Source organism: Heptranchias perlo, unplaced genomic scaffold, assembly GCF_035084215.1.
Source record: "Heptranchias perlo isolate sHepPer1 unplaced genomic scaffold, sHepPer1.hap1 HAP1_SCAFFOLD_56, whole genome shotgun sequence".
Taxonomy (NCBI): domain Eukaryota; kingdom Metazoa; phylum Chordata; class Chondrichthyes; order Hexanchiformes; family Hexanchidae; genus Heptranchias; species Heptranchias perlo.
Genome location: NW_027139581.1, coordinates 1323970 through 1342492, shown reverse-complemented (window position 1 = coordinate 1342492; position 18523 = coordinate 1323970). Strand labels below are relative to the sequence as shown.

At 45.7% G+C, this 18523-nt stretch overlaps 1 non-coding gene across 1 annotated transcript; it reads right to left on the bottom strand.

Moving 5' to 3' along the window:
* Positions 1-2718: 2718 nt before the first annotated feature.
* trnat-ugu (transfer RNA threonine (anticodon UGU)) lies at positions 2719-2790 on the bottom strand. The gene has a single exon. It is a non-coding gene; the product is annotated as a tRNA-Thr (tRNA).
* Positions 2791-18523: the final 15733 nt, after the last annotated feature.

Genomic DNA, 18523 nt, shown 5'->3' with positions numbered 1-18523 from the left:
AACTGGCCATCCATTTCATTGTTGTATGTGGGATCTTTCTGCTAATCCTCCTCTGCGTCCTTATCAAGGCTTCTCTCACTCTCCATCTCTCTTCTTGTGTCTCGCTCTCTGTTTCTCTTTCTTTCTGTATCTCTCTCTCTCTCTCTGTCTGTTTCGAGCTGCTGAATTAGCCCGGGTCTGCTCACAGCTCGATTCTGCGTATTCACTACTTGCAAATTATTGTGGTTCTGACATCGAGGTGAAGGGTGCGCCTGTCTGTCAGTGTGTGTACCTGTTTGTGTATCAGTGTCTGGGTGTGTAGGTCGCTCTATATGTGTGTATGTAATGTGTCTCACTTCTTCAACGTTTTTCAGATTGTCTCTCTGTCTTTTAAAGGCAGTTAAAGTTGGGTATCCCCGGTCTCCCGCTAGACAGACGATACTAACGAGGAACTGCCGTGAGTCGGTCAAGGACAATCACCACGGATGGCGTTAGATGCGCTTCAAAATTCAGTGACTCTATTTCAACCATTTAGTTCATTACAATTCGCTAAATTTAGTGGTGCTCCCGAGCCACTCTTGGTGATGGACATGGATGTTCCCCACCCAGAGTGCCCCTGCTCCCGTCACTGCCTCCTCCAAGTGGTGCTCAACATGGAGGAGGACTGATTCATCAGCTGAAGGAGGGCGGTAGGTGGTAATCAGCAGAAGGTTTCCTTGCCCATGTTTGACCTGATGCCATGAGATTTCATGTGGTCCGGAGTCAATGCTGAGGTCTCCCTCCTGACTGCATATCACGATACCCCCACCTCTGGTGGGTCTGTCCTGCCGGTGGGAGTGGACACACCCAGGGATGGTGATGGAAGAGTCTGGGACGTTGGCCGAAAGGTATGATTCTGTGAGTATGGCTATGTCAGGCTATTCTTGGGACAGCTCTCCCAATTTTGTCACAAGTCCCAAGATGTTTGTGAGGAGGACTTTGCATTGTCGACTGGGCTTGGTTTGCCTTTGTTGTGTCCGGTGCCTCGTGGTCCGTGATAGCCTTTCAGTGTATTTTCCGCATCAAATATTAGAGATAAATTGCAAGAGAAATGAACGTGAAACTTTAGAAGACAGCGAAAGTGCAACCTCCCCGTTGGAGAATTGAACCCCCAGTCACTTGCGTGATAAGCGGTGATACTCACCAGTACACTAACGAAGAACTGGTGTGGGTCAGTAAAGGACACTCACCACAGATGGCGTTAAACATGCTTCAAATTTCAGTGAATCTATTTCAATCATTTATCTGATGACCTTTCATCTCTGCGGTTCAATCTACACGTGTGTCTGGCTGTCAGTGAGTGTACCTGTGTGTGTGTGTGTGTGTGTGTGTTAGTATCTGTCTATGTATCAGTGTCTGCGTGTGTACATGGCTGTGTATGTGTGTGTCTAAAATGAAAATGCTAGAATCCATTATTAAGGAAATTATCCTTCCTCCCTCAACTAACAAAACCAAAACGCAGATTGACTGGCCATCCATTTCATTGTTGTATGTGGGATCTTTCTGGTAAACCTCCACTTGGAGAGAAATTGCAAGAGGAATGAAAGTGAAGCTTTTAAAGGCAATAAAAATGTAACCTCCCGGTGGGGAAATTGAACCCTGGTTTCCACGGGCCACTGTTGAAAGAAGACTGACCTTTCACATTTCCATCTCTCTGTTCGTCAAGGTCCAGAATAAAGTGATGTGGGGAGAGCGGGAGGGAGTGACAGAGAGAGAAAGACAGAGAAACAGAGAATCACTCAGAAAAGCTCAGCAAAAGTGAGACATACACACATATTTAGGCACATTACACACACAGGCATAATCGTTAAATCTCTCTCTCTCCCTCTCCCTCCAATATTTCAAGGTGTCTCTCAGGATCAGTCTTTCTCTCTCTCTCTCTCTGTTTCAGTCTCTCTCTCTCTCTCTGTTTGTCTCTCCCCCTCCCTCTCTCTAATTCCCGCAGATCTGAGTATCACAGGGTCAAAGAAGGAAACAGATCGGAACACATTTGTGCTCTGCAACAGACGGGCCCCAAGAATTCAGTCCCCAAACAGTCTCCGCTCAATAATATTCTGAAAGTGACAATCACCTGTTTCATTCTTTTTCTGTTCTATTTTTCTGTCGTTTTTGAAGAAGAAGTGAGGCAAAGAAGTAACATTTGTAGTTAGCGTCTTAAAAATGCTTCCTCCCTATCGGGGAATTGAATCCCTGGCTAAGGGGGGATATCTCACCACGATGGAGAATATCCAATTGGAAATTATTTTTCCGAAGACTTTTAATCGCCCCACGTCCCCGTGTCTCGCCATCTCAGGGAGGAGGTCAAACTCGCCGGAAAAACTTGAACCATTTGACGATTCTAGCGGAGCCGTTTTCCTGGGAGTCGGTTTTGAAACAGGACACAGGCTCAATGTGTTCCAATCTGTTTCCTTCTTTGACCCCGTGATTCTCAAATCTGCGGGTATTGGACAGATGGAGGGAGAGAGACTGACACAGACTCAGACAGACCGAGAGAGTCTATTTCTGTCCCAGTGTCTCTCTCTCTTTCTGAGTGTCTCTCTTTCCCACTCTTTTCCTCGCACCCCACATCACTTTATTCTGGATCTGAACGAACAGAGAGATGGAAATGTGAACAGTGAGTCTTCTTTCAACAGTGGACCGTGGAAAGTTGAACAAACTGTCATCAAATCGGTCATTTCATTAAAAATTCAAGCTTGAAACAAGTACGGACGGGGTTCGAACCCGCGCTTTTCGGTTTACAAGACCGACGCCTTTCCACTTGGCCACCGCACCCCACGAGCAAAAACCCGATGATAATGCTCTTCAGCGGGTGAAGTCAGATCAACAGGTTTATGCAACTGATTGCGACAATCGACTAATCGAGGAACAATGGATTTCTACTATTCCGCCTTAACGAATAATTTCATGACAGTTTATTTAACGGGCCGTTGTGGAAAGAGTCACAGAGAGAGAGATAGAAAGAGACAGACAGAAAGAGAGAGAGAGAGAGAGAGATAGAGACAGATGGAGATACGGGGAGAGAGATGCAGAGAGAGAGACCTTAATAGAGAGCTTTAAAATCGGTGGAATATCAGTGAAATTAAATTCAGGAAACTGGGATGGTCCGAGTTCGTCTTTCAATGTATTTTCCACATCAAATATTGGAAATAAATTTCTTTCTGTATGTCTGTCTCTCTCTCTCTTTCTCTTCGTTTAGAGCGGCTGAATTAGCCCGGGTCTGCAAACAGCTCGATTCTGCGTATTCATTACTTGCACATTATTCGGGTTCTGAAATCGAGGTGAAGAGTGAGGCAGAGAGCAGGCTTTAAAATCGCTGGAATATCAGTGAAATTAAATTGTGGAAAGTGGGATGGTCCGAGTTAGATTTTCAGTGTATTTTCCACATCTAATATTGGAGATCAATTGCAAGTGAAAGTTTTTCGGACGGAGGGAGGTGTACAGTGGTGTTCCCCTTAGGTCGGTATTGGGACCATTGCTTTTTTGACATATATTAATGACTTGGACTTGGGTGTGCAGGGCAAAATTAAAAAAATTGCAGGTGACTCAAAACTTGGAAGTGTAGTGAACAGTGAAGAGGATAGTGAAAGACTGCAACAAATATATATTCCTTAAGGCACAAAAACCCAACAGGAAAAGTGGTCCAACCGTGGCGAACAAGATAAATTAAAGATAGTATTAAATCAAAGGAAGAGGCAAATAAAGTTGCCAGAAAAAGCAGTAAACCTGAGGATTGGGAGCATTTTAGAATTCAACAAAGGAGGACCAAGAAATTGATGATGAAAGGGAAAATAGAAAATGAGAGTCAACTGGCAAGAAACATAACGGACTCTAAAAGCTTCTGTAGGTATGCAAAAAGCTAAAGAATAACGATCGTTAGTGCTTAAGGCGTTGGATTTAAAATCCAATTGTTTTATATCAGCGTGTTTCCACACTCCTCGTAGCTGTTTCATTTTGATACTGCTCATTGTCACTCTTCATCCATTTGCATCAGAGAAAGGTTACAGCACGGAGGGATCGTTGCAATTTCTAGTGAGCAGCATTGAACTGAAATCAAGTCGTCGTCGCCAAGTGGTTAAGGCGATCGATTAGAAATCCATTGGGATCTCCCCGCGCAGCTTTGAATCCTGCCGACAACGGTTCAGAGCTTACTTTCCAAAGATTTCATTTCTGCGTTTCAACCTACACATGTGGGTACCTGTCCGTGTATGTGTATGTGTAATGTGTCACTTCTTCAACGCTTTTCAGAGTGTCTCTCTTTCCCTGCTCCCGACATCATTTCATTCTGGACCTTGACTGACAAAGAGATGGAAGAAATAACACTCAAGCACATTATATAAAAACACAGTAAACAGAGTGGCCGAGTGGTTCAAGCGTTTTACTTAAAATCCGCTGGGTTTATGTTCTCGTGGGTTCGAACCGCACTCCAGCGCGTTGTTATTTCGGTTACATTTTGACAGTGCTCATTGTCACTCTTCTCCCATTTACATCATACCGTCTGATAAAGGTTTCAGCACGAAAGGAGGCCATTCGTCCCATCGAGTCTGTACCGGCCCTGTGCAAGAACATTCCAGCTCGTCCCTGTCCCCGTGGCCCTGCATTTTTTCAGCCATGATTGAATCTGCCTCCACCACCCCCTCGGGCAGTGCATTCCAGATCCAAACCACTCGCTGTGTAAAAAAGTTTTTCTCCTTTGGTTCTTTTGTCAATCGTCTTAAAGCCATGTCCTCTAGTTCTTGACCCTTCCACCAATGGGAACACTTCTTCTCTATCGACTCTGTCTGGACCCTTCATGATTTTGAATACCTCGATCAAATCTCCTCTCAACCTTCTCTGTTTCAAGGAGAACAACCCCAGCTTCTCCAGTCCATTCAAGTAACTAAAGTCCCTCATCCCTGGAATCATTCGAGTAAATCTCTTCTGTACCCCCGCCAGGGCCTTCACATCTTTCCGAAAGTGCGGTGCCCAGAATTGGACACAATACTCCAGTTGTGGTCAAACCAGTGTTTTATAACGGTTCATCATGACTTCCATACTTTTGTACTTGTGCCTCTATTTATAAAGCCAAGGATCCCATTGCTTTTTTAAACGGTTTCTCAACATGCCCTGCCACCTTTCAAGATTTGTGCACATAAAGCCCCCGATCTCTTTGTTCCTCTACCCGTTTTAGACTTGTGCCCTTTAGTTTATATTGCGTCTCCTCATTCTTCCTAATAAAATGTATCACTTCGCATTTTTCTGCATTAAATTTCACCTTCCACGTGTCCGCCCATGCCACCAGCCTGTGTATATCCTCTTGAAGTCTATCACTATCCTCCTCGCTGTTTACGACCATTCCAAGTTTTGTTTCATCTGCAAATTTTGAAATTGAGCCCTGCACGCCCAAGTCCAAGTCATTAATATATATCAATAAAAGCAGTGGTCCCAGGACCCACACTGGGGAACACCACTATCCACCTCCCTCCAGTCCTAAAACAACCGTTCAGCACTTCTCTCTGTTTCTTGTCCCAAATTCAATTCTATATCCATGCTGCTACTGCCCCTTTTGTTCCATGGGCCGCAATCGTGATCATAAGCCGACCGTGCGGCACTCTATCAAACGCCTATTGAAAGTCCATATACACCACACCAACCACATTGTTATCGGAAGAGATATCTGTGTGGAGACTTCGTTTTAGCAAGGAGGCAATCGGCCGCCTCTATGAGATGTTACAAGAGGACCTTCAGCCACCTTCTACTTCCTGCAGGGCCTCGTCAGTGGCATGTGGGTCATTTCAGTCAGGCCCTGGTGACATGTGTAACATCACCAGAGACCTGTGAGAGTCTGAATTCATCAGGTCACAGATACACCATCACCCAGAGCCCTGTGAGAGTCTGAATTCATCATGTCACACATACACCATTACCCAGAGCCCTGAGGGAGTCTGTATTCATCAGGTCACGGATACACAATCACCCAGAGTCCTGTGAGAGTGGATTCATGAGGTCACGGGCGCGATATTCCTCGCGGTTTCCCAGTTGATCAAACTTGACATGTCCCCAGCGCGGTAAAGGGAGAGGTCGACCGTGTTCCACAGGATCGCTGGATTCCCCAATGGGAGAGGTCTACCGCGTTCCACACGATCGCTCTATTCCCCAAAGGGAGAGATCTACCGTGTTCCACACGATCGCTGGATTCCATAAAGGGAGAGATCTACCGTGTTCCACAGGATCGCTGGATTCCCCAAAGGGAGAGATCTACCGTGTTCCACACGATCGCTGGATTCCCCAAAGGGAGAGATCTACCGTGTTCCACAGGATCGCTGGATTCCCCAAAGGGAGAGATCTACCGTCTTCCACACGATCGCTGGATTCCCCAAAGGGAGAGATCTACCGTGTTCCACACGATCGCTGGATTCCCCAAAGGGAGAGATCTACCGTGTTCCACAGGATCGCTGGATTCCCCAAAGGGAGAGATCTACCGTGTTCCACAGGATCGCTGATTTCCCCAAAGGGAGAGGTCGACCGCGTTCCACAGGATCGCTGGATTCCCAGATTACAGGGGGCTGTCGACGGATTCAATGTGACGTTCAAGGCACCCAATGAGGCACCTGTCACTAACATCAACAGGTTAAATGTGAGGTTCCTTTGCGATGCCGACCGGTGGATCATGAGTGTAAATACAGATCACAAGGGAAGTGCCCATGATGCCTTCGTCCTTCGCCACTCAGACTTGCAATGATACATTCACCGGAGAGCAGCAAGGATCTGGATGGATTTCAGGTGACAAGGGCGACACGCTGAAGCCGTGGCTGATGACACCCTACCACAGGACCAATAGTACAGCACAGGAGAGGTACAACCGTGCCCACGTGTGCTCGCGCCAAGTCGTGGAGAGGAAAATCGGGGAGCTGAAATCACGCTTTCGATACTTGGACAGGTCGGTGGATCCTTGCAATACTCACCTGTCAAGGTGTCCAGGGTTATGGTTGTCTGCTGTGCATTGCACGACTTTGTCTGCGGGAAGGACTGAACTTTGACCAGGAAGAAGAGATTTTGCTGGGAATGGATGAGATGCAGGATGACAACCCGGATGTTGCTGGGGCCTTGGTTGGACCCCAATCCCCACCCCCGAGGAAACCGTGGCTGCAGGGGACAGGGCAGCGAGAGAGCACCCAGTGGCTGATGCTTTTAGACATCGATGAAAGTGACTAATTGCCTCCCCACTCCCTTCCAGGAAAGCAGATAACAGGACAAGCAAGATTGAAAGTGAAACAGTGAGCTTGAATTGCCGCATCAAAAAAATAGTGCAAAACTTTACATTAACATTTTGAGGTAGTTCGCAATTGCAAAACTTTATTGTGAACATTGAGTTGTGTGGTGCAAAATTTTAAATAAAAATTGCGTTAGCTTATTAATTTTCTGGTTCGAAATCAGTTGTGATGTTAACATGGTTTACATTAATAAATTTTTCGAACAATTACAAATGACTTCTGACTAAGATTGAAGGGCAGCAGCAGCAAACAAAATTATCGCACAAACAATCAGGAGAGATTCATTACATCACAAAATATCAACAGGCGAATAAAAACAAACAACCAAAACACCAACCGAACAAACAGCAATAAGATTTACAGACGTCCCCGAGCGTCATGCTCGAGGGTCGCTGTGACACTCTGAATAAGAGGAGGTGAACTCTGTACAAGAGGAGGATCCTATTTCCTCCTGGCCCCCATCCCTCCCTGTGATCCAGCCCCTCTTCAGCCTCTGTGTCTTGTAAAATGGCTGAAATCAGGGAGCTCGGAGCTGGGGTGCTGCTGTTCCATGGGGACATGAGTAAAAGTAGCGTCAGGTGCAGGAATAGCTCCTGGCTCTTGGGCCTGTAATCTGTCTTCGGCAGAAGGTGGCACGGAGGGTGTCACGGGCTTCAGGTGCAGCACATCCGTGCTCGCATTCAACTCCATGAAATTTACGACAGCCTGGTGAATATTGCCAGCTCAGCAAAGTTCTGTCCAGTATGTGCCATCTGGACAATGTTCTGTCCAGTGTGGGCCAGCTGGGCAATGATCTGTCCACTATGGGCCAGCTGGGCACTAATGCAGAAAGGAAATGGGTGACCGCCAGGCAGAGGAAAAGGACCAGGCAGGCAGAGCAGGAGTCCCCTGGGGCCATCTCCCTCTCTGCTTTGGATACTGTTGGGGGAGATGGCTTATCAGGATAAAGCAGCAAGTGCCAAGTTCGTGGCACCACGGGTGGCTCTGCTGCACTGGAGGGGAGGAAGAAGAGTGGCAGGGCTATACTGATACGGGATTCAATTGTAAGGGGAACAGATAGGCGTTTCTGCGGCCGTAAACGTGACTCCAGGATGGTATGTTGCCTCCCTGGTGCTAGGGTCAAGGATGTCATGGAACGGCTGCAGGACATTCTGGAGGGGGAGGGTGAACAGCCAGTAGTCGTGGTCCATATCGGTACCAACGACATAGGTAAGAAAAGGGATGAGGTCCTGCAAGGTGAATTCAAGGAGTTAGGAGATAAATTAAAAAGCAGGACCTCAAAGGTAGTGATCTCAGGATTACTACCAGTACCACGTGCTAGTGAGTACAGGAACAGGAGAATAGCCAGGATGAATGCGTGGCTGCAGGGATGGTGTAGGAGGGAGGGATTTTGATTCCTGGGACATTGGGACCTGTTCAGGGGAAGGTGGAACTTGCAAAAGCGAGACGGGTTACACCCGAGCAGGACCGGGACCAATGTCCTCGCGGGGGTGTTTGTTAGTGCTGTTGGGGAAGGTTTAAACTGGAGTGGCAGGGGGATGGGAACCTTAGCGGGGAGTCAGAAGGGAATAAAGTTGAGAGCAGCAAGAGATTGGAAGCCCAAGGCAGATTTACAATACAAATAGTACAAACAGTTGTTCAAGAACAAGTGAAAGGGAAAAGCGTAGAGCAGCGGAAATAAATTGTACTTTAGACACTACAGATAATGTGAAAACTAGAAGGCGTAACGCGATTATCCCAGCATCAAAGCTGAAGGTCAGACTAGGGTGTGTGGCCCACCTAAAAGTTCTATACACAAATGCACGGAGTATAAGGAATAAATTAAATGAACTACAGGTTCAAATTCAAATTGGAGGGTATGACATGATAGCTATTACTGAGACATGGCTGCAGGATGGTCAGGATTGGGAACTAAATATACCAGTTTATAAGGTCTACAGGAGAGATAGGGAAAATGGAAGAGGGGGAGGGGTAGCCTTAGTGATTAGAGATTAAATCAATTCAATGATAAAGGAGGATATAACGAGAGGTAAGCAGCCAACAGAGACCTTATGGGTTGAATTGAGAAAAAGGAAAGGATCTAAGACTATAGTGGGAGTTGTGTATAGGACCCCTGGCAGCAGCTCTGACGTGCTAGATTGTATAAATGGAGAGATTAGACAAGCGTGTAAGAAAGGCATGGTGGTCTTAATGGGGGACTTTAACCTTCACATAGATTGGGGAAAGCAGACTAGCAACTGTCAGAAATGTAGTGAATTTCTTGAGTGTGTCCGGGATAGTTTTCTACAGCAGTAGGTCCCAGAGGTAACAAGGGGGCAAGCCATACTAGCTTTAGTAATGAGTAATGAACCAGATTTAGTTAACATCTTAACTATGCGTGAACATCTATCCAAAAGCGATCATAACATGATCGAGTTCAATGTAGTAATGAAAGGGAAAAAAGTGAATCAGCTGCTAAGATTCTGGACTTGGGCAAGGCCGACTTCAATAGGATGAGGCAGAGACTGTCCACAGTAAACTGGACAAATCTGTTAATGGGTAAAACGACTGATGATCAGTGGGAAATGTTGAAAGAAACATTTAAGGAGATACAGAACTGGTTTATACCCCTGAGGGGCAAGAACTCTACTTGCCAAAAAAAAACAGCCATGGACAACTAAAGAGGTAAGGGACAGTATATGATGTAAGGAAAGGGCATACAAAAAGGCAAAGATTATACAGATCCTGGCGAATGGGAAAGATACAAAGATCAACAAAGGGTCACAAAACAGACAGTAAGAGTTACAAAAAGAGATTATGAAAAGAAACTTGCAAGGGATATCAAAACCAATACAAAGAACTTTTGTAGTTATATTTGGAAAAAGAGGGTGGTCAGGAGCAGTGTTGGCCCCTTAAAAACTGAAAGTGGGGATATTGTCATTGACAATGGGGAAATGGCGGACATGTTGAACAATTACTTTGCGTCAGTATTTCAAGTAGAAAAAGAGGAAAGCATGCCAGAAATCCGAAGAAAACTAATGTTGAATCGGGGAAAGGGACTCGATAAAATTAACATAAGTAAAGCAACAGTAATGAAGAAAATAATAGCACTGAAGAGTGACAAATCGCCAGGACCAGATGGTTTCCATCCCAGGGTTTTAAAGGAAGTAGGTGAGCACATTGCAGATGCCCTAACTATAATCTTTCAAAGTTACCGAAATTCAGGAACTGTCCCCCTCGATTGGAAAATTGCACATGTCACTCCGCTTTTTAAGAAAGGAGAGAGAGGGAAATCGGGGAATTATAGACCAGTTAGCCTAACATCGGTTGTGGGGAAATTGCTGGAGTCTATAATTAAGGATATGATGACTGAACGCCTCGAGAATTTTCAGTTGATCAGGGAGAGCCAGCATGGATTTGTGAAAGGTAGGTCGTGCCTGACAAACCTAATTGAATTTTTTGAAGAGGTGATTAAAGTAGTGGTCAGGGAAATGTCAATGGATGTTATTTATATGGACTTCCAGAAGGCATTTGATAAGGTCCCACATAAGAGACTGTTAGCTAAGTTAGAAGCCCATGGAATCGAGGGAGAAGGACGGACTTGGTTAGGAAATTGGCTGAGCGAAAGGCGACAGAGAGAAGGGATAATGGGTAGGTACTCACATTGGCAGGATGTGACTAGTGGAGTCCCGCAGGGATCTGTCTTGGGGCCTCAATTATTCACAATATTTATTAACGACTTAGATGAAGGCATAGAAAGTCTCATATCTGAGCTTGCCGATGACACAAAGATTGGTGGCATTGTAAGCAGTGTAAAGAAAAGATACATTTACAAAGGGATATTAATAGATTAGGTGAATGGGCAAAACTGGCGAATGGAATTCAATGTAGACAAATGTGAGGTCATCCACTTTGGATCAAAAAAGTATAGAACAGGTTACTTTCGAATTGGTAAAAAGTTAAAAACTTTGGATGTCAAAAGGGACTTAGGGGATCAGGTACTGAGATCATTGAAGTGTCATGAACAGGTGCAGAAAATAATCAAGAAGGCTAATGGAATGCTGGCCTTGATATTCAGAGGACGAGAGTACAAGGGGGCAGAAGTTATGCTGCAGCTATACAAAACCCTGGTTAGACCGCACCTGGAGTACGATGAGCAGTTCTGGGCACCGCACCTTCGGAAGGACATATTGGCCTTGGAGGGAGTGCAGCGTAGGTTTACTAGAATGATACCAGGACTTCAAGGGTTAAGTTACGAGGAGAGATTACACAAATTGGCGTTGTATTCTCTCGCGTTTGGAAGGATAAGGGGTGATCTGATCGAAGTTTATAAGATATTAAGGGGAACGTATATGGTGGATAGAGAGAAACTATTTCCGCTGGTTGGAGATTCGAGGAGCAGGGGACACAGTCCAAAAAATAGAGCCAGACCTTTCAGGTGAAAGATTAGAAAACATTTCTACACACAAAGGGTGGTAGAAGTTTGGAACTCTCTTCCGCAAACGGCAATTGATACGAGCTCAATTGCTAAATTTAAATCTGAGATAGATAGCTTTTTGGCAACCAAAGGTATTAAGGGATATGGGCCAAAGGCAGGTATATGGAGTTAAATAACAGATCAGCTATGATCTTATCAAATGGCGGAGCAGGCACGAGGGGCTGAATGGCCTACTCCTGTTCCTATCTTCCTATATTCCGAATGTTCTGTCCAGTATGGGCCAGCTGGGCACTAATGTTCTTTCCAGTATGAGCCAGCTGGGCAATGTTCTGTCCAGTATGAGCCAGCTGGGCAATGTTCTGTCCAGTATGGCCAACTGGGCACGAATGCTCTGTCCATCGTCCTTGATCTCCGGTCTCATGGGGACGAAACAGTCACGGTATTTGTCGCTCTCATCAGCCGTTAATCATATCACTTGTTGAACATTGATGTCTTCTCCGAAGTCACCACACACATGGGGCGAGGGGAGAGGCAGGGGCGATGACGTCTACGCCCTCTCACGCGGGACTGGGGCGCATCTGCCCCAACTCGCATCGGTCCTTCACACCTCGACAGGTCGGACTCAGCTTGACGGCTGCCTGTGAGAGGGGGATTGTGTGTGTCTCGCACAGAGCCAGAGGGGCCGGGAGTTGGAGAGGCGGTGAGGTGAGTCTCCTCATGGTCAAGAGCTTCCCCCACATCAACACCCTGAGGTTGACAGGTGGGCTCAGGAGTGACGACACCACTTCGCCTGGCCTGCGCCCCCCACAGTGTCCACACCCTCCTCATGCTCCAGAAATCGTCAACGTTCTTCCTCCTCCCGCTCACGAAACGTCACAAATCTCTGCAGCGCAAACATCCTCACCCTCTGCAGCCCAAACACCATCACTCTCTGCAGCACAAATACCATCACCCTCTGCAGCACAAACACCATCACTCTCTGCAGCCCAAACACCATCACCCTCTGCAGCCCAAACACCATCACTCTCTGCAGCACAAACACCATCACTCTCTGCAGCCCAAACACCATCGCTCTCTGCAGCCCAAACACCATCATTCTCTGCAGCCCAAACACCATCACTCTCTGCACCACAAACAAAGTCACCCTCGACAGACCAAACACCATCACTCTCTGCAGCCCAAACACCATCACCCTCTGCAGCACAAACACCATCACTCTCTGCAGCACAAACACCATCACTCTCTGCAGCACAAACACCATCACTCTCTGCAGCCCAAACACCATCACTCTCTGCAGCCCAAACACCATCACTCTCTGCAGCACAAACACCATCACCCTCTGCAGCACAAACACCATCACTCTCTGCAGCACAAACACCATCACTCTCTGCAGCACAAACACCATCACTCTCTGCAGCACAAACACCATCACTCTCTGCAGCACAAACACCATCACCCTCTGCAGCACAAACACCATCACCCTCTGCAGCACAAACAAAGTCACTCTCTGCAGCCCAAACACCATCACCCTCTGCAGCTCAAACACCATCGCCCTCTGCAGCACAAACACCATCACCCTCTGCAGCCCAAACACCATCACCCTCTGCAGCTCAAACAGCATCACTCTCTGCAGCCCAAACACCATCACTCTCTGCAGCCCAAACACCATCACTCTCTGCAGCCAAAACACCATCACCCTCTGCAGCACAAACATCATCACTCTCTGCAGCCCAAACACCATCACTCTCTGCAGCCCAAACACCATCACTCTCTGCAGCCAAAACACCATCACCCTCTGCAGCACAAACACCATCACTCTCTGCAGCCCAAACACCATCACTCTCTGCAGCCAAAACACCATCACTCTCTGCAGCCCAAACACCATCACCCTCTGCAGCACAAACACCATCACCCTCTGCAGCACAAAGAAAGTCACTCTCTGCAGCACAAACACCATCACCCTCTGCAGCACAAACACCATCACCCTCTGCAGCCCAAACACCATCACTGTCTGCAGCCCAAACACCATCATTCTCTGCAGCCCAAACACCATCACTCTCTGCAGCACAAACACCATCACCCTCTGCAGCACAAACACCATCACTCTCTGCAGCACAAACACCATCACTCTCTGCAGCACAAACACCATCACTCTCTGCAGCACAAACACCATCACTCTCTGCAGCCCAAACACCATCACTCTCTGCAGCGCAAACACCATCACTCTCTGCAGCATAAACACCATCACTCTCTGCAGCCGAAACACCATCACTCTCTGCAGCACAAACACCATCACTCTCTGCAGCCCAAACACCATCACTCTCTGCAGCACAAACACCATCACCGTCTGCAGCACAAACACCATCACACTCTGCAGCGCAACCACCATCACTCTCTGCAGCCCAAACACCATCACGCTCTGCCGCCGCCGACTCACCACCTTCTGCAGCCCGAGTGTCCTCAGACGGCTGTTAACTTGTGGGAAGGAAGAACAAAATGTTCCACTGGTGAAGCATGTTCATCGGTCACATCACAGACGCCCACACGCTGCACGACCATGGTCAGACTCTAATCTCCTTTTCCCATCCTTCAGACAACACGCAGGTTTTAAACATGCAGCTGGCCAATAGAGGAATGTCAAACTCACCTTTCCTCGCTCCAGTGTCTGATCGGACACCAGGCACTAAACTGGAAGTGTTGCCCTGCAGCTGAGTGGCCCTTTCTTCATGCTCGGTCATCTCCCTCATAAAGGCTGAACCGGCGCCGGTCTTCGACCTCTCACGGTTGTTAAATGCCATTTTACTCGACAGGATATTTAACAATAAAAATCAGATTGTGCTTGTTTGTGTGAGAGAGATAAGTTGGGGGTTTGGAGACGGGGTCTTATTCACTAATTGTAATTCAACACCTCAAATCTCTGGAGTTGGGATAAAAGATCCCTAAAAGCATTCAGTGAGGGCCGTCCACAATGGCAACTGAGTTTTACGACCAGTTGCCATTGGATTGAACCTTGACCACACCACCCAGAAACAACCTGTGTTTGTGCATTAGTTAAACTAAGCTCATTTAAATCTGAAATTTTGAATTTCAAAAACTCTCTATGTATCCTAGCCGACTGTATTAAATCATTGATTTTTTGCGGCCCTGTTCCGCTCTCCGTGACACGGTGCTGTTAGTGCTCAGAACCTGTGCCACCTCCTTCCACACCAACACGCTAACTTTCTGTGCCGCCCGAGACTTCCGTTCCCCAGAAGCCGCCGAAGCCTCACCTCAACCGCATTGAGGAGTGTGGAGAGGTCTTCATCACAACATTTGTTTCACCTCTTCTCATTCATCTTTTGCTGTCCCATCATTTTTCTCAGTGTAAAAACAGCCTTTTCAAAAACAGTTCATTTTATTTTACACTCCTTTTTAAAGACTGTTAATTTAAGTTTCCATTGCTTTTTAAAAATGCATTTAAATTCGGCTTTTTATAAAAAGTTTATTTTGAATTTACAATTACATGAAGAACACTAACTTTCAATGAGAAGTCTGCTCACCTCTTTGAGCAATGAAGGCTGGAGCTGTGGGCGTGACTTCACTTCCTGACAGATTTTGTGGGCGTGTCTTCTCCTCTCACAGACATTTCCAGCCGCGGCAACCAACGCTGCTCAGATGCTCGGGGGACAGAGCAGGATTGGATTCATGGTCCAATTCAAACAATTCGACGCCGAAGAGCCCGCGAGAAGGAATTTCGTTAATTTAAATCGAAGGAGCGGCGGTGAACGTTGATTCGACGCTCCGAACAATTTCTGGCAAGATCTGCCTCATGCTTCCTCACTGACCATTGCATTATCAGACTCCATGCACACTTACTGACCATTGTATTATCACTCCCATGTATCCTTACTGACCATTGTATTATCAGTCCACGTGTACACTTACTGACCATTGTATTATCAGTCCACATGTACACTTACTGACCATTGTATTATCAGTCCACATGTACACTTACTGACCAGTGTATTATCAGTCCACATGTACACTTACTGACCAGTGTATTATCAGTCCACATGTACACTTACTGACCATTGCATGATCAGCCGCGGCGTATACTTATTGACCATTTTATTATCAGCCCCCATGTATACTTACTGACCATTGTATTATCAGCCCCCATATATACTTACTGACCATTGTATTATCAGCCCCCATGTATACTTACTGACCATTCTATTATCACTCCCATGTACACTTAAAGACCATTTTATTATCATCACCCATGTATACTTAAAGACCATTGTATTATCAGCCCTCATATGTACTTACTGATCATGATATTATCAGCCCCTATGTATCCTTACTGACCATTGTATTATCAACCCCCATGAAAACTTACTGACCATTGTATGATCAGCCGCCATGTATACTTACTGAGCATTGTATTATTATCCCCCATGTATACGTACGGACCATTCTATTATCACTCCCATGTATCCTTACTCACCATTATATTATCACTCCCATGTGTACTTCAAGACTATTGTATTATCAGCCCCCATGTATACGTACTGACCATTGTATTGTCAGCCCCCGTGTACACTTACTGACCATTCTATTATCAGCCGCCGTGTAAACTTACTGACCATTGTATTATCAGCCGCCGTGTATACCTACTGGCCATTGTATTGTCAGCACCCTTTTATACTTATTGACCATTGTATTAATATTCCCCGTGGATAATTACTGACCATTGTATTATCGGCCCCATGTCTACATACTGACCACTGTATTATCGGCCCCCATGTATCCTTAGTAACCATTGTACTATCAGGCCCCATGCATCCTTACTGACCATTGAATTATCAGGCCCCATGTATCCTTCGTAACCATTATATTTTCAGGCCACATGCATCCTTTGTAACCATTATATTATCAGCCCCCATGTATCCTTGGTAAATATTGTATTATCAGGCCCCATGTATCCTTACTGACCATTGCATTATCAGCCCTCATGTATACTTGCTGACCGTTATATTATCAGCTCCCATGTATACTTCCTGACCATTATATTATCAGCCCCCATGTATCCACACTGACCATTGTATTATCGGCCCACACGTATCCTTACTGAACATTGTATTATCAATCCCCATCTTTACTTACGGGCCATAGTATTATCAGCCCTCATGTATCCTTACTGACCATTGTATTATCAGTCCCCATGTATCCTTACTGACCATTGTATTATCAGTCCCCATGTACACTTACTGGCCATTGTATTTTCAGCCACCATGTATCCTTACTGACCATTGTAATGTCAGACCCCATGTATACTTACTGACCATTATATGATCAGTCCCCATGTATACGTACTGACCATTATATTATCAGCACCCATCTTTACTTACTGACCATTGTATTATCGGCCCCGTGTATACTTACTGGCCATTGTATTTTCAGCCCCCATGTATCCTTATTAACCATTGTATTATCAGGCCCCCTGAATTCGTGGTAACCATTGAATTATCAGCCCCCATGTATACTTGCTGACCACTGTATTATCGGCCCCCATGTATACTTACTGACCACTATATTATCAATCCCATGTATCCTGACTGACGATTGTATTATGAACCGTCATGTATTCTTACAGACCATTGCATTATCACTCACATGTATTCGTACTGTCAATTGTAATATCTGTGTCGAATTATCTTTACTGACCATTGTATTACCACCACCATGTGTTCTTAGAGACCACTCCATTATCAGCCCCTGTGTCTTCTTACTGACCATTGCATTATTTGCCTAAAATATCCAAAATGAGCATGTAAATGTCAGATCCCATGTATTCTAACCGACTGTTGAATTAACGGCCCCATGTTTCCTTAATGAATAGTGTATTATCACCCCCGTGTATTTTTATGGATCATTGTGTTGTCACCCCCGTGTATTTTTACTGATCATTGCATTATTACCACCGATGTATCCTTATTGCCATTGCATTATCACACCCCATGTATAATTACTGACCATTGTATTATCAATCCCATCTCTCCTTGCTGACCATGACATTATCAGCCCCCAAGTATCCATACTGCCCATTGTATGATAACCCCCATGTATCATAATTGACCATTGTATCATCTGCATCCAAGTATCCTTATCGACCATTGCATTATCACATCTCAAGTATCCGTGCTGACCGTTGTATTATCACCCCTACACATTATTAGTGACCAGTATATTATCTGCCCCATTTACAGTTACTGACCATGGCAGTATCACACCCCACGTATCCTTACTGACCATTGTCGGATAAACACCAGGTGTTCTTCCTGACTGCTGTATTATCATCCCGCTGTGTTCATACTGACCGTTACATTATCACACAAATGTGTTCTTTCTGACCATTGCATTAGCAAACCCCGTGTTTCCTTACCATTGCATTATCTGCATTCAAGAATCCTTACGGAACATTCAGTTGTCACCCACATGTATCCTTACAGGACATTGCATTATAACACCAAATGTGTTCTTACTGATCATTATATTATCAGCCCCCGTGTACCCTTACTGACCATTGTATTATCAGTCCCCCTGGACCCGAACTGACCATTGTATTATCAGTCCCCATGTATCCTTACTGACCATTGTATTATCAGTCCCCATGTATCCTGACTGACCATTGTATTATCAGCCCCCATGTATCATTACTGACCATTGTATTATCAGTCCCCATGTATCCTTACTGACCATTATATTATCAGCCCCCATGTATCATTACTGACCATTATATTATCAGCCCCCATGTCTCCTTACTGACCATTACTTGATCTGCTTCAATCTATCCTTG